Raw genomic sequence first — 24,085 nt, forward strand, 5'->3', positions numbered from 1 at the left:
AGCTTGGTGAGAACAACGTTCCCAGCAGAGAACTGTACTTATTGCACATATATACCTATTTTAAGGAATGGTTAAAGAGCTAGGGGAACTGATTCCTGGTTGTCAGAGATGAGCAGCACTATTCCAAATACTCTTCCCCTGACAATTATCTAATCTCTTTTGTTGTCTCTGGAAGCATGGTTCTTTCCCATCAATGAATTCATTCAGTCCCTGTAATCAACTCTGATTAGTGTTGTTTAACATCAATCTTTTCTACTTTTTTTCAAAGAAAGATACCAATCAGTTGCTGCACACCCCTGCTTGTTAAAAGCAGCACCTCTCCTGCTGACTTACCGTTCTTTTAATCAAAAGGGCAGGAGGAAGCAGTTGGGATTCACTTTTCTTTTTTTTTCTTTCAAAGTACACAAATGTCAACTTCCTTAAGGATGTCTGGCATAGCTGAGTTCAGTCATGTAACATACAAAGTCAGCTTGATCAAAAGGTTGCAGGCTGCCCACTGCTAAAATGGAGGTGAAAAGGAAACCATGGGCTTCCCTGAAGTGTGAATGAGTGCATAGGCCACTGCCACGTGTGTATTTATACTGAAGACATGCTGGGCTGACAAGGGAGATTAGGAAACATAAATCCCCACCACTACACTGCTCTATCTTCACCTTTGAACCTCTGGAGCAGCACTTTCTCTCTTTCCTATTTCTTCTGTTGTGCCCAGTGAAGGAGTTACCATATAGCTTTATAGCAACTGCAAGCCATGGCTATTTTTGAATATTTAAAAAAAACATTTTTGCGGCCAGGCAATGTGCCTCACTCTTGTAATCCCAGCACTTTAGGAGGTTGAGGCAGGTGGATCACTTGAGGTCAGGAGTTCGAGGCCAGCCTTGCTAACATGGTGAAACCCCGTCTTTACTAAGAAAATACAAAAATTAACTGGGCGTGGTGGTGGGCACCTGTAGTCCTAGCTACTTGGGAGGCTGAGGCAGGAGAATAGCTTGAACCCAGGAGGCACAGGTTGCAGTGAGCCGAGATCACGCCACTGCACTCCAGCCTCAGTGACACAGTGAGACTCAATCTCAAATAAATAAATAAATAAATAAATTCTTTTGCCCCAACATTTAGTTGAAGTTTATAATTCTCAATATGCAATATGAGGTTATAATTCACAATATGCAATATGAGGTTATAATAATCTCAATATGCAATATGAGGTTATAATAATCTCAATATGCAATATGAGGTTATAATAATCTCAATATGCAATATGAGGTTATAATAATCTCAATATGCAATATGAGGTTATAATAATCTCAATATGCAATATGAGGTTATAATAATCTCAATATGCAATATGAGGTTATAATAATCTCAATATGCAATATGAGGTTATAATAATCTCAATATGCAATATGAGGTTATAATAATCTCAATATGCAATATGAGGTTATAATAATCTCAACATGCAATATGAGGTTATAATCATTTCTATGGATTTAAAAGTGTTAATAACTAGAAAAAGCATAAGACTGTTCATTCTTTTTTTTTTTTTTTTTTTTGAGACAGAGTTTTGCTCTTGTTGCCCAGGTTGGAGTGCAATGGCATGATCTCGGCTCACTGCAACCTCCGCCTCCGGGGTTCAAGCGATTCTCCTGCCTCAGGCTCCCAAGTAGCTGGGATTACAGGCATGCACCCCCCACGCCGGGCTAATTTTGTATTTTTAGTAGAGACAGCATTTCTCCATGTTTGTCAGGCTGGTCTCGAACTCCCGACCTCAGGCGATCCACCCGCCTCGGCCTCCCAAAGTGCTGGGATTACAGGTGTGAGCCATGATGCCCAGCCTCATTCTCTTACTCTTTTAATAAATCAGTATGTATCATGTGACAAACCTGTATCTGCCAATATGACAAACCCTTGTCAATAATTCTCCTGGAAGATGCTTCTGGCAACCCAGAACCAGAAAATAATTTTTCCAAAGAGTTGATTATCTTAGACTAAACTAATGACTCAAGTTGGTTTTACAAATAGGGAACACTCTGTAAATACTCATGGACATATCTAAACCTGAACATACATTCTCATGAAGCACAAAAATCATCATATATGGTTACAGTCCCCAAACAAGGCTGCAGAAGAATTTAACATTTGTAACAATGTACAGCTAGTATAATTACATTTTGTGCAACCTCATAATTCTTTAACAGTACAACTGAAGTGATGAGAAGGTACATACTGATATAAGGTAACACAGCTCTGTGTTCTAGCCAAAACTAGGACTCAGGATCCATTATTTTTAATCTAGGAACTTTTATGTGATGACCATTTACTAGGAAGGGTTGGGAGTAAAAAGCATAAGGCAATTGACATAGAGAAACAAGGATGCTTTAAAAAAACAAAAACACCAGTCTAAAAGAAGACTATTCTTTACTCACTTGAAATGGCTCTGAATTCCTGGGAAGAGCATAGGAAGAAATGTAACTATAGGATCACTTTTATATGAGTAAATTAATAAATCATTTCCCCTATGTTCTCTAAGAAATCTTTTAGAACAATATTTCCCAAACTTCCCTAATCATACCAATTGACTAGTTTCTTGTTTCAGATCCAAATGCCAAGGCCCCTTCATGAAAATTTCTTATTCTCTAGGTTTATGGTAGACTCAGGAATGTGCATATTTCAAGGGTGACCCTGATGATTCTTAGTTCAGGGATGTTTGGGAAACACTGTTCTGGAGAAAACTTTGTACAATAGCTAAACATTTCTTCATTCCTAATGAATCATCCCATTTTAATGTTTCTGTGGTGTGTCTTAAGCAGGTGCAGACTCTCATAGCAAACCATAAACTCCTATGTTCCTCTAAAATAGCTTAAGATACATTTACTCAGTTTTCAGGATTAGCAAAAAGTCAAATAGGGCTGTTAACTAGCCCATTCCCACAGAAGCACCAACCTGTAATTCCCAAGTATCAATTCTAATGTGTTCAAAAATAAAAGCATATGCTTAGTCATCTAACAGAGGGTTTCTTTTTTTACTTTTATTTCATTGTCAATCTGGTTGATCAGATTACTAATTTCTACTCTACTGGAAGTGATCTTTAGAAAAACAGGTCTGCCATGTTTGCATTACAGAGATATTAACAATAATAATGATTTTTAAAAAGTAAAGCAAACATAAATAAACAGGAAAAGAAACCACCATATTTGAGTCCAGTCTTTGTCCTGCCTAGTGAAACATCTGTCTTATACCTTTTTGACAGGCAGAAATAAGACCTTTCACATCGCCTCATCTCTCTGATAAATCAGTCTATTTCCTTACAAATTTGGTCTGAGACAAAACTCTTCTGCTCTTCCACTTACCATTTAGAAAGGCACAGTCAGAAACACCATCTAAGATGAGCTCACTTCTGGGTGTCTTTCAGTTAGACTTCTATTAAATGGATACCAAGAAAACTAACCAAGAAACAAAAATATTCCTGTCACTTCTTTTGCAACAATTCCACAATCTTGAGGAAAATTGAATTTTGAAGAAAAGAATGGTCTATGCCATCTTATAAGCATGAGATGGAGGAGCAATGACTATAAAGAATATTCGTTAACTGTGGTTGTACTGTAGTTATATTACAAATTGCACAATTAATTCCCACTATCAAATTAAACTGGTAAACAGGCCTAGATTAAAAACACAAGCCTGCTCTGCTTGTTTTGCTCTGTTATACACAAAGTAATCTTAAATTCAGTTTATTATCATTAGTATGGTTTCACTTTGGGGGAAAAAAACTCTTTTTCCTCATAAGGCATATTGCATATTGAGATGATGAAGACCAAAGTCAATGCTGTAGAGAGTTGTAGGGATATAACTGCTGCTAAAATAAGCACTTGGTTTAGTAGACTATTTCCCTTAGATGCTTGGAGCACAATAATTTTTTCCTGCTGGGAGACAATGTATATCCTGAATGGGGTAGGGCCTGAAAGACAGTGAAATACAGCAGGAAATACACCTGATGGCAGAATCCACCAGGATCAGACAGCATCAGGACAGCATTAAACACAGTGTTTGAAGATAGCAGAGGTATGTGGACTCTCAAGGAACACTGAAAGATTACAGATTGTAGGTGAGCATGGTTTTGAGAGTCCATCTCTGCTGGCCACAAGAATATTAGCAGTCAACATTTGCAAGGTCTGTTTAATTATGTCAGTGACCACAGCTAGCCTCCCAGGTTAAGTGAGAACGAGAACTAACAAGCTGCCCCTAGCCTCCTTCAGGACTTAAATGATAAAGCCATGGCAATCACAGCAGCAGCAGCAGCAGCAAAAGCAGCAACAGCAGCAGCAAAAGCAGCAACAGCAGCAGCCAAAGCAGCAACAGCAGCAGCAAGAACATGGTTTTGACCCGCAGTTCTTGCCCATCAAAGAGCTGTGCCCTGTCTGCTCCCACTGACAGGCAGATAAATACAGAGATCTGTTGGCAAGTACATATTTATGTGTATCTACAGCTCCCTCACACAGACTTACAGAGAATGCATAACAGCTTCTAGTGGTATAACAAATGCACCCACTAATGGGGTGAGACCCATTACTCACAAATGGGTGAAAAGAAGCATCAATATGCAGGTCTTAACCCCAGTTTGTGGGCAGAAACCTGTCATTCCATTGCAGGCCAATAGGTCTTCTATTCACACAGTCCCTGTTTAATTTTCCAAACACCCTTTCTCTAAATGGTGCTACTCTGAGCTGTGTAGTGCAGACAGACAGGTTTGACAAGCAGAGCTGTCAATTTCACATTTTTTATCCCAACTGCAGGGCAAAATTAGGCCTTGTATGTAACTGGGGTTGACTGGTTGGGAAGGCAGGAGAGGTTGGCATTTAAGAGGTATTTTCCACATTAGAAACTCAGAACTCAAGATAGAAAACTCATAAAGGGTTGTCCCTATTCAAAGTCCATGAAATCAGGAGAGTCCAAAGATGTGTACTGGTGGTCTACTGTGGGGCATATACATTTTGCTGAAACGAGATGAAGAGAAAAGTAAAGCTTGGTCCTATCTAGAAGGAGCTCTGGGTAAGTAAGTAGTGAAAGACACTCACTCAAATACCATAATATAAAAATGGGGCACTTGCCGTAAGAGAGGAACATAGCAACATGTACACACAATTCTTGGTTAACCAGGAAGTTGAATATATAAGTAATATATTAGCCAAATTTTTATCCTTCAAAAAATTTTGGAATTGTCCAAAGAAAGGCCAACAGGATACATGCTAGGCAATGATGGGTGGATTAGGCATACAACGAAAGCAAGTTAACGAGCGCTGTTTCTAACAACCAAGTCCCAGAATATCCTTGGGATCTCTGGGATTATCTCAAGCATATAACATGAGTCTGGGATGGTTTTGAAATCTCTGCTAGCATATGCTCTGCCCTGAGGTTTCTTTTTGGTGCTGATTTGGTTGAACTGAAGAAGGAAGGGAGAACACATAGAAGAAGAGTTCTCTCTATTTTCAGGAGGCAGTCCTAACTATACCTGTGGTACAGTTAAGAACCTAGAATGAATGCTCCTCGAGAATCCCCTTGTGCAGATCAACACTCTATGGTATATGAGATCTCACAGAGTCTTGCATATCAGAAACTCACAAACGGGAACACAGAAGAGTCTGTGTGTCCCTGAGTTTATGCTCAAGCTGCCAAACATCAAGAGTAATTTACGCTGTTTGGGAACATACTATAACAAAGCTCTCACAGGTTGGAGGCTTCAGTGAGCCTGAGGGCTCACTTCCCAACCTGGACTTACCCCATAAGGAGTAACGGACTTTGCTAACATCAAATCAAAAGGCAAAGGAAATCAGGCATTTAGGAGGTATTTTACAGTTACAATTACCCAATCCTAGGTGGGACTAGGATTAGGGTTGGTGGGGAAGGAGACATGGAAACTGCTGTTAAATGTTGTTTGAAATGTCCCTTTTTGATCCCCACAGTCATGAGTGTATTTGAGTCTTGATTGCTCTTTACTCAAATTATTGTCATTGCCCCTCAGTTGGCATCTCTGACTAATCTCAACCCTCTCAATCTACTCTGCACACTATAGCCAGGTTAACTTCTAAAACACGCCTTTCATTATTTTTGCTTGTCTCTGTAAGTGTTTCAGTTATTCAGCAAATCCTTATTTCATTCCAACTGTATGATAGCTATTGTTCTCATCACCCACAAAAAATAAATCTGGACTCTGCCTGCCTTTTGGAATTCACATCCTCGTGTTCAATAACATGGCTCTTATTTCTAGTTTCACTACTTCCTGTATACACCAACTTTATTTCCACTGGTTGATATTTTTCTTCATCCTCCCTACTTCCCTGTTTTCCCATATTAAACCATTGGCTACCATCTTTGCTTCTTTCCAAAAGACCTTTTATTCCATTATCTTTCAACGTCCAGCTTTTACATCTACAGCTAAAGTTCTCCGTCTACTATTAATCAAGACTTCTATACTCCTTTCTAGGCCACCATAATGCAGATTCTTGTAGTACTCACTACCTTTCGTTATTGCTCATGTTGGTGCATAATGGCAGATTGGTAATTTCCAGTTAGTTTTAGGATCTAATTACTAGTCTCTGCAATAAGAGTATAAAAACCATAAGCTCTCTGTGAGCAGATATTGTGTTTCTGATAGTAACATTATTAACTGTTGTGATAACTGTGAATTAAGTTTAGCATCATACTTGTTTCTAAATTTAAATTGTACCACTTCTAACAAAATTTTCTCCATCGTTTTATTAAAAAAAAGGCCAAAAGAGGATGACAATAACGGGAACACAATAAATATATATCCACATGTAATGGTCAGTGGTCTTTTCCAGTGACAATAATGCTGCATTTTGCTATTAGCTCCTTTCTTTTTTACGTGATATTCACTATTAGACATACTACTACACTAATGCCAACATTTTCCCGTAAAAATTGACATTAATTAAGCTTTGGATGTTGTCAGCACTAGCCTAGGGATAGGGTAGGTTCAGGGCCACTGAGACCAAGTTCAGGGTATAAGATCTCTGATATTCATCAAGCAGCTAAGATAAGAAGCATAATGAAAGGCAAAACAAATGGTACACCATATAGTATGCCGAATATTTTTAATGCTGATTTTTGTATATAGAACTTGATATCAGCTTTTACTCATTTGTTATTATGTGTATTTTCTTAAAATATAATAAATATAGAAAAGGGTTTGTGAATAACATAATATGAAGATCAGAATCAAGATTAGAGCCAAGGGCATCAGATTAAAATGCAGATGAATAATGAATCACCTGTAAGATTAAAGTTCTAATTCCAAATGGAAAGAAAGCATTGGCAAAGGCATAAAAACATGGTTCTAGTGTGGTGTTCACAGTTCCATGAAGGAAAAGATGAAGCAGATAGGAGGGTGGGCCTACTGTATGGACTAGGTACTGGTATTAAGGGTTTTGTATTAGGCAAGAAGACAAAAATAATTAAAAGAGTTTGGACTGGAAGACTGGGAATGATAACTGGGGATAGTGAATAGGGTGGCCTAGGTGTACAATGAGGTCAGCATTTAGCACATCAGGTAGCCAGGACTAGGACCTAACCAAGAAGTTGGAAAGAGAAGGAAACTCCTTCATTCATTATTTGACCTTACATTTATTTATTGAATAATAGTAGTAGACTGATCTATAGACCTAAACCAGTGGATCAACAGACCTAGACTAGACCATACTTAACAGAATTTACAGTTTGGAGGGAAAATAGACATGAAAGACTTAAGTAATAAGATGAGAGCAGCCAGAGACAATGAGTAGGTAATAGGAGTGAGGCCCACCAAAGAAGTGATCTTATATCAGCTACTCGAAACGAGTGGTAAAAGTAAACTCAGTACCAAGCTCCCGTCATCCAAAGCATGGATTCCTTATATGTTCTCTGCTTGGGATAATATTAAGATCAATCTGTATGTAAAGCTTACACAGCTAGGACAAGCAAGGATTCCTAGGTCGGGGGAGTGTGTTCACATATGATGGTGTCTGTGCATGTAGGTTTTTTTCGTAACAAGTATTAACCATGATCCTATAGCATAAGAGTAAGTGATGATGAGGAGGATGATAATGGTAATGATGATAACAGCAGCTGTTTATTGAGTGCTTATTATATACTAGGTATTGGTTTAAATATTTTACATTTATTAGATTACTTACTCCCCACAGTAATTTTATAATAAAAATAAATTTATGGTCCCCCGCCTCCTTCTCCTCATCCTTAATTTACAGATAAAGAAACTGAGTCATGAGAATTAGTTTTCTTAAGGTTACAGTGTTGTAGAATCTACGTAGTCTTCACTCTTAACCACACTGCTCTACTGCCTAAATTCAGGTAACCAACAAAAGAGTTGCCCTGCCTCATCTTGGAGCTTATAGATGTCTACAGAATATATTGAGAAATATATATGATAAATGATTTAAGGATATTCTTACCAGAGCAGTAGCCATTCTAAAAATTATCACAATGGTATACTATATTGTTTAGACATAAAATGAGAGTATTGAGGTAACAGATATCAGAGATTTGGCTCTTACAGATTTTAATTTTTAATTGTACTATTTAAGGGAAAAATTAAGTATTGTGAGGAAGCACTGGAACAATGGAAAAGGTAATATGGAAAGTAAAAAGTTTAGTCTCAGCCTGGTAAGTGTGGCTGTCTATCTCTTCAAGCTTCCTTTCTCAACAGGGTGACATAAGGGTTAACAGGATGACTGTAAAATACAGTTACCTTATGAAGAATGAAAAATTCCATTATTACTGAGATTTTTCAAACCCTGATAATTCTGCTGGGATTTTCTGAACCATGATAATTCTGCTGGGATCTGGTATTAAACAGCATGTAGACAGATTAATCCCAAGCCCAGAAAAGAGCAAACAAATAAAACATAAGTAGCATAATGACTGAAGAAAGTTAGATTGTAGTGTCCAACCTCATAGTGGCCGCTTTTTTTGTTTGTTTGTTTGTTTGTTTTGAGACGGAGTCTTGCTCTGTCACCCAGGCTGGAGTGTGCAGTGGTGTGATCTCAGCTCACTGCAACCTCCACCTCTCTCCCAGTTTCAAGCAATTCTGCCTCAGCCTCCCGAGTAGCTGGGATTACAGGTGTGTGCCACCACATCCAGCTAATTTTTGTATTTTTAGTAGAGACGAGGTTTCATCATGTTGGCTAGGCTGGTCTTGAACTCCTGACCTCAGGTGATCTGCCTGCCTCGGCCTCCCAAAGTGCCCAAAGTGCTTGGGATTACAGGCATGAGCCACCGCGTCTGGCCTGTAGTGCCCACTTTTGACAAAGTTGATTGTTCATGTAGGAGCATGAACATGAAAATTTAATTACAAACTAAGGAGAAACATACTTAACTTTGAATCTTTCCTATTGGTTTCCTGGAGTCAATTTTAAAGTATCACTTAATAAATACTATTTGACAATTTGCAAATTTATATAAATGTATTTTCCTTAGAGTATAAGCATTCAACTCCAATATGATGGTTTCCTATTTTCAGTTTGAGTATATATCAAAATAGAATGTCCCTGTTAGATATCTAGGGAATCACTTTTAGGGGACACTATATAATGCCTTACTAAATAGCAAGACTACAGTACTATTATTTTCACAAGTGAGCATGGGTCAAGGCAAAGAAGGGCAAGTTGGGATAAGGATGTATATATAGGCTGTTAACCCTGCTGCATAGGTAAATGTAAAAGTTCCTTTTTTCTAGCCTCAACATGCTGGAAGATCCTGACTTTAAACTGAGTAGAGAATGTCTTAAAGCAAAGAAACAAGAACTCCCGTGCTCTGAACTTTGTTGGGGAGTTCTGGCCCTTTTATCATTTGATCGTCAATGAATAATATAACTGCATTTAGCCCTTAAGCCTGTACCAGCTGCAAACGTGACAGATACCTGTCATATTTTAGAACAGCTTATCACCTCAGTCTCTGGAGTGATTGAGTATTTATAGACACAAAGATAGAAACATAAAGCACATATGTATAGGCAGGAGTCCCCTGGAGGTGGTGATTAGGACTAGGCAGTAATTTTAGCTTGAAGTTCCTATGACTTAAATAGCCACTTGAGCTCTGCTCTTGCAGTTTACGATGTCAATAGAACCCCTAAATGAAATTACAGCCTTCTGATACACAGCAGGATATCCTTTCTTTGCCATGCAATGTACACGGCCAGGAGAAATTGCTCTGTATATGGAGTTTCACTAAAGCAGAATTTATCATAAGGCTGCTCTGCTAAAATATCATTATGCTGTTATTCACTGGATAACACATCTAATGACTCGAGGTGCACTTGATAGCCATGTTTCAGTGAACACAGACACATGCCCTGATGTGAACTGGGCACTCCAGTACTTCAAAGCACTATCGATTTCAATTCTACCATAATTTACACCTGGCTTGTTTTGCCAATAGCTTGAACCCATGCTAACACTGGAACATACACATACAAGCTTTAGAATGATCAGAAATGAGGTGTATAGAAAAAATGAATGCAGCAAACTTTCCAGGATTATGCCTTTATAATCATCTCCCTTGATGCCAATTAAATATTTTGCACGATTTTCCTAGTTAAGTTTGGGCATTCCCTCTGTTAGCATTATCCTTTGGTTGTTGATGATGGTAATAAGAACCTCTTATATTTGGACAAGCTATGGACTCTTCTGCAGCAGGACCTGGGCGCCAGTCATCTTGGTTCTCCCACTATCAAGCACAATGACTGGCACATAATAGTTGCTCATGACAATCTCTGCAGGCTCCTCTTCCTCTCTCCATTCCAGAAATGCACTGTATATAAAGGACCTTCTCCCTTTTGTCATCTTTCAATATATTTTTCCTGAGAAATGTCCACTCCATAATTTTAACTATTACCATGATTCAGATGATTCAGATGACTGCCAAAGTCTGTCCCTGACATCTCCAGCATTCCTGACTAAATCCAACTGCCAGTCTGGATGCTCCCCTAACACCCCCAAATTAAACACCTTCAAAAGTAAATTTGTAATCTTCCTCCATCCTCCAAAATCTACTCTTCCTCCTCATAGCTTTTCTTGCATAGTTGTATAAGGCAGAAACCTGGGAGCAATCCAAAATTCCTTCTCTCCATGCCCAGCCCAAAGGTTATTAAATTGTGTCAATGTTGCCTATCTCTTGAACATATCTCCTCCTCTCTGTCTATTCCCACAGTTATTGTCCTAGTTCAGGGCTTCATTGTTTCCTGTCTGAACAATTTCAGTTGCCTCCTAACTCATTTTCTTGCCTCTATTCTCCCATTCCTATAATCTATCCTCTACCCTGCTGACAGGGTGATCTTGTATCACACAATTTCATCATTAACCTTCTCTACTTAAAACCTTTCAATAGCTCCCCGAATGCCACAAGATGAAGTTAAAACTTCTTTGCATGGCAATCAGGGTCCAACATGATTGTTCCCTGCCTGCATCTACAGCATCGTTTCTCTGTACTCCCCTACTACACATAAGTGATAGTGTTCCCCAGCTCTGCTATGCTATTTCTAGTTCACTGCCTTTGCCCCTGCTGGCTCCCTTACTGAATGTTCTTCCTCCCTCTGACCATCTGGGAAAATCCTTCCATTCCCAGCATGGATTTATCAGCTCTTCTGTGAAACTTCCTCTGATCCCCCACTCCAAGATATGTTCAGCTGAACACTCACTGTGCCTCCATGGTTCCTTGAACATCCTTCAGTTACGGCACTTAGCATAATGGTATTACCCCAACTTGTTTCCCTATCTGCCTCTCCTCTAGTGAGCAACTTGAGACCATGTTGTATTCATCTTTGTACTGTAAATGACAAAGCCAATGCCTTCACAACAGCATATTTGGGCCCATGTGATCAGACACCCTTGTCTCCCTTACTTCATCTCCTACTAGTTTCACGCTTACCCACTCAGATTCTGCCACACAGACTTCCTTGTTATCACTCAAACTTTCCAGATACATTCATGTCCAAGGCCTTTGCACTTGATGGTTCCACTGTTGAAAATGCTTTTGCTTAGATATCCACAAAACTTGCTTCTTCACTTTCATTGAGGTCTTTTCTCAAATGCTGTCCCCCAATGAAGACTTCCCTCTCTACCTCTCCACCCTATTTAAAATTGCAAACTTATCCCTGACACAAACACACATGTATACACTCTTTCTCCTCTTTAAATTTTCTCCATAGCACTTATCATAAAATGCCACATATTTTACATATACATATATATTTTATCTTCTGTCTCTCCTATCTATAAAGTAACTACAAGGAGAACAAAGATTTCTGTTTTTTTTTTTTTAAATCTACTGCAGTATCCCCAACCCCTGGAATAGTGTTGGGTACATAATATGAATTCCTCAATAAATATTTATTAATAAATGAATCAATCTTTAGCTTCTAGAATAATAACTGACACAGAGTAGGGATTCAAAAATGTTTCTTTCCTTTTTTTTTTTGGTTTGTTTTTTGAGACACAGTCTTGCTCTGTTGCCCAGGTTGGAGTATAGTGGTGCAATCATAGCTCAATGCAAGCTCAAACTCCTGGGCTCAAGGGATAAGGGATCCTCCCATCTCAGCCTCCTCGGCAGCTGGGACTACAGGCATGTGCCATCATGCCTGGCTACTTTTTAAAAATTTTAGTAGAGATGAGATCTTGCTATGTTACCCAGACTGGTCTCAAACTCCTGGGCTCAAGGGATCCTCCTGCCTTGGCCTTTCAAACTGCTGGGATTATAGGTGTGAGCCACTGCATCTGGCCCAAAAATATTTCTTAAACTAAAAAATACATGGGTGAATGAATGAATTAATGTTAAATCCATCTTTAATGAATATAATGAAGAAACAGTCTGTGTACAGTACAGTCTGTGTACAGTAAGTTGAATGGGTTACTATTATCCTCATTAGACAAATGAAATAGATGAGTCCCAGAAAGGTTAGGAGCCAAAATTAAAGCTACTATACATAGCTTAAACAGGTTTGCTACTCTTTTTCAATTCACTATTGAAAGGAACAGACAATTCTTTGCACTTTGTTCATGATGTACCTCTAACATTTGTTATACAATTTTGCTTCCTCTTGACTAGGAATGCAATTAGCAGGAGGTGCAAGGTGCTAACACTTTTTATTACAATTTATGTCTTTCCATATTAGGTGTTTTTCATAAAAAAGATCCCCTTTCTTTAATTTTCACAAGTGGATTAGGCACTCATATAATTTTGCCCTTCGGAATGGTTTGTACATGACTACCCAGGAGGACATCGTGTTACAAATCCTGCCAGAATGAACTGGAAGATGAGTGCAGCATTCATAGCTTAAGGATGAACAGGTTGTTTGGTGCCAGGTTTGTACTAATGGAGATGTTCTCTATTAGTGTTAACTCCCAAAGGAGAATAAATTCAATAACAAAACATTTCAGTTTTTGGCATTTCTATGGAGAGTTAACTTTCCATTGTTCAAGGGTTAATTATCCATTATGTGAATCACTTTTCTTTCTGTGGCTGCTTACATCTAGGAATTCAGTTTACTAGAGAGTGAGCAGGGAAAATAGAGAGATGAAAAGGAATATTCTATATATATAAACTCCAGGAAAAAAATTGGTTTAGGGGACAGAATGAGATATAGTTTGGGGATTGCTAAGTTGATTGACAATTGAAAATGGGTAAGATTAAAGCATGTTTTATTATACACAATATTTTGGGGTTTTTTTTAAATTGTTTATTAGGGTCAGTTTGTAGTACATGCAGTTACTCTCTGGATGTGATTCTTGTCAGCAGAATACCATCAAGGGTGCTAGAATGGGCATTTAGCAAATGGTACTTTAGAGGCTAGCTCGACTTGATGCCCCTCTCCTCTGAAGAAGGCTTAGTGTGCTGCAGCTTAATGAATGAAACAGCACTAAGTGATTCCACCTATTTCTCTACTCATTGATGAGAAACAACTGCAGTAGGCTATTTTCAGCTATTATTTACCTCAAACAGGGCATTTAATTAGTGCTTGTTAAGACAGTGCAAATGATTTGGCTGCCAGTCTTCTTGCCCCTGCTCTTTATTGTGCTGTATGTCTGCCCCGCCTCTCTCCTGTCTAGTTCACAGGGCATCCATAGCCAGTCTTCATGCCTTTCCATAACTGACATCAGCCTGACCTCCACGGATGTGGAAGTTTGAGGAAAGGAAGAACAAGTATTGACAAGCTGGAGAGACTGTTGGTTAATATGATGCATTATAGGTAAGTCTGGTACTTTCTGACTACATGAGCTGACCAAGCTGGATATTCGGTCACCCTCATAAGTCCAGGAAAATGAATGGAACTACTGCAAATTGAAGATCCCATGTTCCATCAGAAATTACCCAAGCATTGTGGGGAACCTTAGCAATCTTAGTAAATGGTTGGAAATGCTGTCAGATAGTTGGAAGATCTAATGTGGGAGTTAAGGAGGCTCAGATATAGAAGACTCTACCAATTTGTGTTCCAGACATGGACATGTTTCTTTTTTTCTTTTCTTTTTTTTTTTTTTTGAGATGGAGTTTTGCTCTTGTTGCACAGGCTGGAGTGCAATGGCATGACTTTGGCTCACTGCAATCTCCACCTCCTAGGTTCTAGCAATTCTCCTGCCTCAGCCTCCCAAGCAGCTAGGATTACAGGCATGCGCCACCATGCCCGGCTAATGTTGTATTTTTAGTAGAGAGGGGGTTTCTTCATGTTTATCAGGCTGGTCTCGAACTCCCGACCTCAGGTGATCTGCCCGCCTCGGCCTCCCAAAGTGCTGGGATTACAGGCATGAGCCACTGTGTCCGGCTGTTTCTTTCACTATGATAAGCAAGATGTATTCACTGTCAATGCACTGACATGTAGATATCCATTCATTCATCACCTATTCATTGATCCTCCACTCAGACTGAGCCAATCTGATACTGGTTGGGAGAGAAATTAACAAACCTAAAACACAAAACCTGCCCTCTAACCACTTGCAGTTTCATATACAGAAAAAACTTCAACTTAAAAGCATATATAAATGCTAAATGAAGGTAGATTTGTAAAATGCTACCAGTGTCAGATCACTTTTAATTTGGGTTTTATGGAAAACTTCAGAGAAAAAGTGTGACTTGTCAAGGATATGATTTGGCTGATCTTGAAAAGGTATCAGAAAAATTATGGTTGCTGATGCTAATATGTAAATACAGCAACAAAATATTTAACATATAGTAAAATAGCTGAGAAACTAAAATGGGATCATTTGTATATGTACTCAGTCTTATAAAATAAAATGAATTCATTAAACATATGCTCAATTTTAAGATAATATCAATTAATTTCTTTCTACTTAATTTTAAACTTTTATATATATAGCAATTAATATTTTGAAGCTGTACATAATAGAATTTAGGTTGATAAGCTAACATGTATATTTGCTGAAGGATAATTACCAAACTTATCAGCTAACTACATCTTTCTTTTTGCAAATACTGTTCATAAATATTTGTGTAAACTTTCGGTGTTGTCAGTGTGATAAAAAGTCAGCTACATTTCATTTATGGTCATTATGACCAAAACATTTGACTGAAATCAAAGGCAAGTAAGCCTGGCTAGAATTTGGTCATATTTTTAATAGCTGAATATAGATATATGGTTGTGCGTATATGTAGGCATTTATAAGCTAACATACATATACAATCATATGATACAAGCAATCAACTCCTTTTTAAGTTTTTAAAATATACGTCTTTCTTCGGGGAATCATATAAATACTAAAAACCATTTCTATACAAATAAGAAAGAACAATTTCTTATTGGGGTAACGACAATTCTGTTATTTAGCAATTTCATTTGTGTATATTTGCGACTGCCTAATTAAATGAATATAGCATATAGGAAGTACTTACAGTTAAAATATGCACGCAAGAAAATACACATTTCACAACATGCATCCTCATTAATTTAATGAAATTAGAATTTCCAGGTGAGCACTAGGAAATTGAGTTATTGACGGTGCATTGTGAAGGCTTATGATCAAGGTATTGAAAAAATAGGTAATATTAATATAGCCATCGAAGCACAAAAAATACATCATTGTCTTGCCTTTGTATCAGAGGTACACTAATCAAATTCTGACTTCTTATATATTTCAATTTAGTCATGAAATTCTTCCACGGCCACTTGGAACTCCAAGCCTTAGCAACTATAAGAAAAATCTCTCTGGCAGATTATATTTTTTTAAATGTCATGTCTTGGGAATACTCTTAAATATTTGTTTTCACCTATTCTCTTCTTAAAGTTGCTTATATAATTTCATATGTAGTCAATAATAACATGTTTTCAAAGTGTTAGAGATCTAGCTTGCCTTCAACGCAGTTCTAATAGACATCCCTACCAGAGACTACGAGACAGTTTTCCTGGGAGTCTGGGCAGTTTGAATATTAACTGAGGAATGTTAACCTCCTATGTAGGTCTTGGTGGTAATGGCCTAAGAGCTAGTTACATTTTTTATAATGTATTGTAAACACCATTTCCCTTTCAACTTTTTTTCTTTAGAAAACAAGATAACTAATGAAAATTACCCAAGAAATATTATACATATAAATAGTATAGTCCTAACTAACACGAGCTAACTACAATAGGCAAACTTTACTATTAATATAACATTAAACTTTTACCATACTAGCCCTAATAAAACTCTGAGACTATTTCCTATCACAACGACAGCTGATGAATTTAATGTGCCTCACAAACTATAGGAATTGTGATAGGAAGCTGACTCTGTCCTAGAGGCCACTGACAAACCTGATAAGGCTGTAGCAGGGGTCAGTCTCTATAGGAAACTTGGGATATATGAGCATGTATGAGTTCTGTGGTTAAGAATCTGAAGCACTCAGTATAGCAAACAAAATTCCAAAGCTGAGTACCAATGTAATATGCTGGATCGCTGTACCTACTTGGACAAGAGTACATGCAACAGGCACATACAATACACGCAACAGGCATATACAATACACATCTGGTTAAATGTAAAATCATCCATTGCTAAAGCATTTTAAACTTCTAGGAGAAATCTACTGGCAATGTGTTAACAGCAAGGACAACCAAAACAATAAAATAACATCTCTTTCCTAAAATTTAAGAACATCGAGTAAGTGCCCCTTAGGCTGGGTTGTGATTCCTGGAAGTTTCAGCCTATGAGAACCATATTGGCGACATCAAAGACTCCCCCTCTTTCCAAAAAGCAATTCACTTCAGATGCTGCCACACAATCGAATGCTTTTATGGCCACCATGTTTTTTTGGTTTTTGTTTCGTCTTTTGTTTTTTCCATGCTTAATGAACATGCCAGATTCTTGAAATAGAAAGAAGATGAGAAAACCCAGTAAGATGGAATACCTCTAGAAAAGAAACTAGGCAGGGACCTGATGGTAAAGGATAAAAACACATTCCAACAGGAATTCTACTTTTAGGGAGAGTATGAGTTATTAAGAAGGATGTGGAAGGCACATTTTGGCTATGAAAGCTGGTCCGTGGATTCCTCTGCTAGTCTCACATCAGACAGGATGCAACCATCCCCACTCCATTCCTTCGACAACTTCCCAGAGCACACTCAATCAGTGTCCCTTATATTGAGGACAATACTATATTTGGGTTTAATACTGTGAGGACAGTCATTTAGTTTTCCTGTGGCAGGATGATAAATTTCCTGGGAACCAAATAAGGATTCTCATTGCATTCTTCTGCTTGATACTATGAATGCAGAAGAATAAAGAAGAGGGTGTGACAAATCATATTTTCCAAAGGTCGGGTGTGGGGAGGTTCCCTAACATTTAAAAGCAGCCAGTTGTTAGCAAAGTGATCTTTAGAACAGTATTAGCAAGAATGTTTGCTCTACATCCACTATAGATATTCTCTCCTGCTTAGCTAGGCATGTAAGTACTGTGAGCATAATGTAAATACTCAGAACAGAAATGCATGGAAAGCTGGTGGAGTGAAACTCCAAATGAACAATTAATTCCACTTTCACTTCCCCCATCTACCTCCCTGAATACTACCTCCCTGCCCCCACTCACCTATCTTCCTCCCCCCACAAGCATGTTTGCTAGGCATGTCAAGGCTGACATCCATCGGTGGCAGTATGAAACCTATGCCTACAGGCTGCTCCTGAGCATAGCCTCAAGGCTCTGCCATTGTCCGTAGAGTGCTCTCAGTTGTGCCCGCTAAAAATCTTCATCATTCCATTTGACTGTTTGGTAGTATTTCTTTAATTGTATTTTTTGTTTGTTTGTTTTAAAAACACCCTTTATTTCCTGCTTGCCTTAGAGACACCAAGAATAAAATCCTTGACACATCAAATTCTGGAACCTCACCACTCACCAGGACTATGGTTCCTGATCCAAGGAGTGACGACTGAGAATCAGCACACAGTCTCTTGAGGGTGTCCAGGCCTGGCTGTTAAGCTCCCTGCTCTGATTAGTTTGTCGAGTTCACAGTGTTCCAGAGTGCTGAAGCACAGAAATTAGGGAGGGGAGGTGGAAGGAAAATCACTGGAGCCTCTTACGATCTAACTTCCACTAACTGGGAGGAAATGTCTTATAAATAAACAACAGTAAGAGAAACAAAAAAAAAAAAAAACCATCCCGTCCTGCCAGAGGAATGTACATTATTGTCTCCCGACGGAAAACTTTACACCACACCAGAATGCAGCCATGTCTCCTGAAACTACCTCCCTCAAAACAGAAAGAAAAAGAGAATCAAAAAGGAAAGGAGAACAAAACAGAACAAAAAAGATTTCATCCCCTTGAATTCTGTTGGGAAGTTCATGTGAGTTCCCAGTAGACAAACTAAACTAAGCAATTTCAACAGTGTCACTGTTCCAGAATTTTGTGCAGAGGCTGCTTATTAGCCAAATTTCATTTCTGCCCAGATCACTGCTGTACCATCCAGACATTTTCAGAAGGGAAGTTCAGGGAAGGGGGGAAGGGTACGACTGTGGAGAAGAGGAAGAAGAGAGGACAAAGGAAAACTCCTGATGAACCAGAATGCCCTAGCCACGGCCATGATAGAGCGAGCCCCCACCCACCACCCAACTACTGCTTGTTGAGGACTTGGTGATGCGGTGTGTTTTATCTACTTACTCTTTCTGCTCGGGAGGCTGAGGTTCCTACATTTCCAGCTCATGCTGGACTGTACCGTAAGCAACAAGTGAAATGAGTTCAGTGATCTCATTCTAGTCCTTCGACTCCTGTCCACATCACTAAGCGACTGCACAGCTTGGCACAGGCCAGGATGAGTCAGCAGTCTCTGGTCATGAGAGGCCAGGCCTGGAATAGCAGGGGGGTTTAGGTCAGGAGCAAAATGAAGCAGAAAGGCAGTCTAGATGGCAGGGCTCTGTTCTGCAATACACAGAAATACTGCAGGTCAAAATGAAAGCGCCTCATCAGCTCTGGGGTGAAGATTGTAGGACTGTAAAAAAAGAAGCATCAAGAGAAAAAAAAAAGCTGCCTACCAAACATAGCAAGGACAAAACAGAGTACCACAGTCAGAAAAAGAGGGCACTGGTAGAGCCCTGGAGGATAAAAGATGCTCATTAAGGTTTCTGAAATGTCTTTTCTTCCACATGCTCCCAAACTTGAATTAAGAAATGGTGACTTCCTATATACTATCCTAGTATTTTGGTACTGTTTTCCCAATTCAGTAAGTAGCAAAACAAATAAAATGCAAGGCACTGCAGTTAAATAGCAAGAAAAGCCTCATATTTCATAAAATAATATGAGTCTGATATCTCAAAGGTGTACATTTGGGTTAATAGTGTCTGTATATAGCCTGTATGAAATGGTTAAAGAGGAGTACTCTTTAAGTTGAGCTTGGGTGGGGGTAGAGAAGAGCTTAGAGAAAAGAGAGATACCAGTTAATGATAAAACATAGGGGAACTATGACACTGTGACCATATTTCTACTCAATGGGGCCAACATAGACCTCCATTAGACCTCCATCAAGAAGTGATGCTCCCACTAAGAGGACTTCAAACACTTCTCCCTCTGCAGTAGTACCGTAATATAGCAAGGGGAGAGGGAAAATGAAATAGATAGAAAAACAAGGTTCAACATAAAAAAAATTAGTGATAGACATTTTGTTTCAGAGGAGGCACATTGCTCTATAAGTCAACTGATAAAAAAAAGTCTTGGTATCTGAACAGACTTAGAGAAACCATATCTGGATGAAGATGCCAGGTGGAGACTGATAACTATCAGGAAATGGTAGTAATGGCCATAAAGAAGGAAGAAAGCAATCTCAAGTCACATGATGTAGAATAAAACAGCATGGAAAGCAGAAGGAGAGCAACAGACTTCGGGAACACGAGTAAAATATTTCTTTAAAGTCCTTTTAAGAGGAGTAATGAGGACCCACCACATATTCCTAAATGTTGTCTCTCAGAGATGCACAGATGTATATGGGTAAGAAAATGTAAAATAAACTTTCAGCTTTCATTTCAGAGGGTATTAAGTCATCTGAACACATATTTACTAACTGTTTAATCTCGGGCAAATGAGCTTTCTAGCCTCAGTTTCTCTCTCTTTGAAATGGAAATAATATTATCATCCTCATGGAATCATTGTAAGCACTGAATCAATGTTCATTAACCCTTATCTCAGCAGTACCTGCCACATGGTGAACATTCAGTAAATTGCTTATTATTCATATTATTTGATTATCATATCATATCATCTTTATAAGTATCCAGTGAAAAAATCCCCCTCCAGTGTTGTTCCACTGGATTGAGAGGAATCAATATGAAGACTCTAGTAAAATCAGTTGAGTAACACTGCTTACACTGCTGCTTTAAAAAGATTATTTCTGTCTGGGTATGTTAAACATTATACTTGAAGACACAGGATGTTGAAAATCTATTATGTGAAATCCTTGAATTTGGGTATCTATGTTGTCAAAGCAACTTGGAGCCTAACAGTTGTCCAGTAACTAGAGGCCCAAAAAAGAAAAGAGGAATTTTTAGAAGCTTCTCCAAAAGCAACAGGATAAAAGTGTTATTGGCCTTAACCGCATGATGAGGGCTTTTTACCAAAGGGGAAAACGTAGTCCAGTTGATCATCGCAGCCTAATTGATTAATTGTGGGTCTGACCATCTGGCTGATGAATGCTGACACCCAGCAGTGATTACTGTGTAACACAAATCCGGATGTGCTCTCCCTGATGCCTCCCACAATAATGGCAACTCTGAACTTAAGGTTAGTTTATTCAGGCCTCTTGGCTCAATCTCTTCATGGAATAGTGGTTGTGGCAGGGAATATTTTACTAGACCTGGTCAAGCATTATCTTCTCTTATTTCAGTTACCCACTCTTTTCCAACTGTACTCCTACCCACTCCTAAGCCCTCTCTTGTATATAATCACTTTTCATGCAAAGCATTCCATCTGTAGTTTTCATCATATTATCTGATTCTCTCATTTCTGGTTGCTCTGTTCTGAAAAATATTTGACTAAACTAGAAGATCTATAGTGCTAGAACGCTATTTCACAGGAGATCCTATTGGGACATTTTTATTGTATCTTATTTGCTACTGTTTTACTTCAAATTACTCTGTGCTTCCAAATAAAGAAAATTATTTTACCTAATTCATTAGCCTGATTAAAAGTCCCACACATGGCCCAAGTTTTCCATGAGATTATCAGAATACAAGGGTTAATAGAAGATAATTCTTACATCTTAAGCCTACTTCTGACCTTCAGTTAGGAGTATCCCATGAAGAAGATTCCCCTGGAGCATACTTTACTGTTAGAAAAGGAAACTCAGACCCATGTAAATGACAAGGTTCAATAGCAATGCCATCCACAAACCAATCTACACCTGGAGATGACTTGTACATGGAGAATTCGCCAAGCAAATAAAACCTGTACATATAAATATAAACCCTGGGGAATTATAACAAAATAATTTCATTGTATTTTGTAGGAATGCACAGGGGAGTAACTGACACAAAATATCTTATACAACCTTGACCAACAAGTCACAATGACAAATCATCCGTTTCCTCTTTTCTTTTCCCAGATTGATTTCCAGCTCTAAATTCATCTTTTCTTTCACTCCCCACAGATGCTGAATTCTTCTATGTTCCAGGCTGAGTTAGTGTTAATTTTCAGTAGAGGACGGCAGTAGCATGCTGAACTGTAGAGTTCCGGGCTGGGAGTTGGGAAATGTTTTTGGCCTGACTGTCAGTAAACAACTATGTGTCTTGGGCAAGTCAAGTCCCTTAACTCCCCATGTCTCAGTCTCTTCATTGAAAAATGATAGGGTAGGACTGCATAAACTCCATAGTCTCTGCCAACACTAAGATTCTATGGTTCTATAGCTCATTTCCTTTTTTTTCTCCCTTTGGCATCAGCTGCTCAACAACTCTGCTCATAGTAATCTCTATCCTCTCAGTTACTAATGGAAAAATATGTCCTTCATTTACTACTTGGTAGTTTGTATTTGTAATCTCTCTTTTTTTATTTGATGCTAGATATTTTGAGTCATAAACACCAACATATCCAAATAGATGCTTTAAATTTGAAGGCGTTTAAGGAAAATAGCTTTCCCATGTAGAATATTTAGTGTAGCAGGGCATGGAGGAAGCCAGCCATCCAAAAGTGGAGCAAAGGGGCCAATTCACAAATGAGAGAAAGCCTTTCATAATAAGAGTCTCCACCCTCTTTAACTTAGATAAAGCTAAAATGCTACCAATTTCTAACTAGTTTTCTAATCAATCCCAGACACCATCACAGACACTTAGGACTACAAATCTGAGGACCAGCACTGGCAGCAATGCAGTTCTTATTTCACCTCCACCACCCATTGCCAAGTAGGATTTAGGATGGCATACTAATAAGAGCCAAGAGGACAATCTGTCATTTATTTTCCTCCAAACTTTTTGAAATTTCCCATTTGGGCTCTGTTTCCCAGTTTTAATTTGGTAACTGCCATTTTTCAGCATTTCTTTTAACAGGTTACTAATAATTTCTGATACAGGATCTCATATTTCATTTTATGCTGCTAGAACTGCTGTTAATATTTCATCTGCCTTCAATTCAGCTCTGAATAAAGGCTGCTAGGTTTTGATACACTGTTAACACTTTGGTTCTGGGGATTTGATCATTATGTTCATCCAGTTTGTCCGTATTTTGTTAAAAAAAAGTAATAGGTTAGCTATCTCAGAAATATCTCAGGGTGTGCTATACATTCTAGGGATACTTCAGAGTTTCTTTTTCTGGATCTTTGATGAAAACCAACAAAAACAAGTATCCTGGGTTTGTTTTCACAAATGACTTGCCATTTGCTTCAGTGTCAGTATTCTGGAAGCAGTGGGCAGTGGTTAAGATTCAGGGCTCATAGGCAGATCTAGATTCAAATTTTGGCTCTGAAATTTATTATATATATCACCTCAGGCCAGTTCCTTAACCTTACCAAGTCTTTCTTTTCCCATTTGTAAAATAGGGATGATAATAATATCCACTTCTATTAATTAATATGAGGATCCAATAAATTAATATAAAGTGCTGAGGACTTTCTGAGTTCTCAATAAATGATGGCTATCATTATCCTAGCATTAATAATCTACAAATTCACATTATAGAATTATTATTTTGCAACATCTTTTCAGGGTTGACAAATTATTTTTTAGTCCAGCCTTTGTTGTTTGCTTCACTATAGCTTACATTTTTAAAAAGTCTCAGCAAAATCATGTAAAATATTTAAAAATTTGATATTTAAACTGTATGTACAGTTAGACTAATATATAGCACCATATTATTATTATTGTAGCACTTTTCAGTGCAGCAGCAAATTCTCAAAACTTTTTGTCCATCTAATAGCCAGCCCTAGATAAGGCACATTGTACCAATACTAATCTGTTCTATAAAAAGATGACATCATATTTATCTTCTCCTACTCCCAAAGAATATAGATTATTTTAATATTCTTTGGGTATGTGTCAGTCAGGGCCTGTTTGGATACAGAGACCATATAGCAATTTGAATAGAAAGTTAGTTTAAATTATTAATAATAACAGGGGATTAAAGTAATAAGAGTA

The 24,085-nt window shown here is 38.3% G+C and overlaps 1 protein-coding gene across 48 annotated transcripts in view; it reads right to left on the bottom strand.

The window, feature by feature from the left end:
- The window catches only part of ZBTB20 (zinc finger and BTB domain containing 20), an 838,196-nt gene that overhangs the window by 291,911 nt on the left and 522,200 nt on the right, over nt 1–24,085 (bottom strand). For 3 of the 48 annotated variants that reach the window (XM_055381724.2, XM_063704067.1, XM_063704068.1), the window contains exon 1: nt 19,137–19,456. The exons of 43 other annotated variants lie outside the window; for them this stretch is intronic. The gene's annotated coding sequence lies outside the window, so the exon portion shown is untranslated. Of the gene's footprint in view, nt 1–18,375; nt 18,962–19,136; nt 19,457–24,085 lie in introns of those variants that run through there. 2 more of the 48 variants (XM_063704072.1, XM_055381717.2) reach the window with 2 other exon arrangements.

The sequence above is a fragment of the Gorilla gorilla genome, chromosome 2 (assembly GCF_029281585.2).
Source record: "Gorilla gorilla gorilla isolate KB3781 chromosome 2, NHGRI_mGorGor1-v2.1_pri, whole genome shotgun sequence".
Lineage (NCBI taxonomy): Eukaryota > Metazoa > Chordata > Mammalia > Primates > Hominidae > Gorilla > Gorilla gorilla.